This window comes from Neophocaena asiaeorientalis, unplaced genomic scaffold, assembly GCF_003031525.2.
Source record: "Neophocaena asiaeorientalis asiaeorientalis breed wild unplaced genomic scaffold, Neophocaena_asiaeorientalis_V1.1 scaffold46, whole genome shotgun sequence".
NCBI classification, from domain to species: Eukaryota; Metazoa; Chordata; class Mammalia; order Artiodactyla; family Phocoenidae; genus Neophocaena; species Neophocaena asiaeorientalis.
The window spans coordinates 2,380,598-2,382,629 of record NW_020175393.1 but is presented as its reverse complement, the minus strand read 5'-3'; positions in this window follow the sequence as shown (position 1 = coordinate 2,382,629).

The following is a 2,032-nucleotide window of genomic DNA, read 5'->3' as shown; positions in this document are numbered from 1 at the left end:
GTGTGTGTGTGTGTGTGTGTGTGTGTGTGTGTGTATATATATATATATTCTTTATCCATTCATCTATTGATGGACACTTAGGTTGTTTCCAGTGAACACTGGAGTGCATGTACCTTTACTAATGAGAGTTTTGTCCAGATATATGCTCAGGAGTGGGATTGCTGGATTATATGGCAACTCTCTTCTTAGGAGGACAGGGCCTCTTAATCTGGGGTTCATGGAGGGGCTGCAGGGGGTCTGTGAGCCCCTGGAATTGTGTGTGTATTCTGAGGTGGGAGATCTACAGCTTTTAGTAGATTCTCAAGAGTGACCAGCTCCCCACACAGGTCAAGGCCCACATGTGTAGGAAAGAAAGTTGCTTTCCCAGCATTGCATCTGGTTACTGTTGAGAGACGTCAGGTCCCAGGACCTCCCAATCTTAGCTTAACCCTGACTCTGCCCTGGACCCCAAACACTCCCAAGCCTGTCTCAGGAGCTGGCCATTCCTGGCAGCAGATGAGAGCCCCAAGCACTTCCTGCCTGGTGGTGCAGCTGCCTGGCCGGGGTGTGCCGCCCACAGCCCTGGCCCCTGGAGCAGCTTTAGCTGTGTCAGCTTAGGATGGTTCTGGGAACCTGTGACTGCCACTGTATCTGGAAAGTCACCATGGGGGAGGGGCAGGACTCAGGGTCAGGGCATGGGCAGTAGGATCTGAGGATCGGATCCACACAACCAAAGGACACAGCGGCTCCCTGACTGCAGCAGCTGGCAAAGGGACATCTTTCAACACTAAGTCCCACCCTACCCTCCCCCAACCTCTCCCTGCCAGCCCTCAGAAATGCTTTATATTTTTTTCTTTTTATATCCCTTTTCCCCTTTTAGCATCTTCATTCATTTCATTCACTTATTCATTTCTTTCATTTATTCTTGAGCACCTAGAAGGAGAATAGGAGACTGACTAGGAGCACCAGGCTCGTACGTCACCAAGCTGGGCTGGAGGAAGCACTTGGTGGGGGGTGACGGGGAGAGGAGGCCAGGGGAGGCCAGCAGGGAGCATGGGGCCAGCCAGGGTACTCCCCACGGTGTCCCCAGGCATCCAAGCTGGAGCCCTGCAGGGAGGTGGGGGCTGAGCCCATGACTGTAACCCCCTGAGCTGAGCTACAGAGCATGGCAGGGGTGGGGTGGGGCTCATGTGGGAACCTCATCATCTAGGGCTCTGGAGCAGAACAGGAGTCAACTGGAAGAATGTACCCAATGAATCTCCAGCATCATTCAGTGGAGAGGATGCCCTGAACCCTCAATTGTGCCTCAATTTCCTCATCTGTAAAATGGGGACAAGTTGGAGGCAAAGTATAGGAGGATTAATGTGAGAAATAAGGGACTTCCCTGGTGGTCCAGTGGTAAAGAATCTCCCTTGCAATGCAGGGGACGCAGGTTCGATCCCTGGTTGGGGAACTAAGATCCCATGTGCTGCGGGGCAACTAAGCCCGCGTGCCACAACTACTGAGCTCGCACACCTCAACTAGAGAGCCCGCGCGCCACAGCTACAGAGCCCACACGTCCTGGAGCCTGCGTGCCACAACTGGAGAAGAGAAAACGCGCATGCCACAACTAGAGAGAGGCCTGCGCGCTGCAATGAAAGATCCTGCATGCCTCAACGAAGATCCTGCGTGCTGCAACCAAGACCCAACACAGCCAAAAATAAATAAATAATAAATCTTTTTTAAAATGTGAGAAATAAATGAATTAATTCACGTAGCATTGCTGGTAATAACCTTGTTTCTGGGTTGGCAGTGGGTTCCCTGTGTTCATTGTATGATTAAAAATTGAGGGCTTTACTGGTGGCACAGTGGTTAAGAATCCGCAGGGGACACGGGTCCAATCCCTTGTCCAGGACGATCCCATATGCCGTGGAGCAACTAAGCCTGTGTGCCACAACTACTGAGCCTGCGCTCTAAAGCCCGCGAGCCACAACTACTGAGCCCAAGCATCACAACTACTGAAGCCTGTGTACTCTAGGGCCCGTGTGCTGCAACTACTGAGCCCACATGCTGC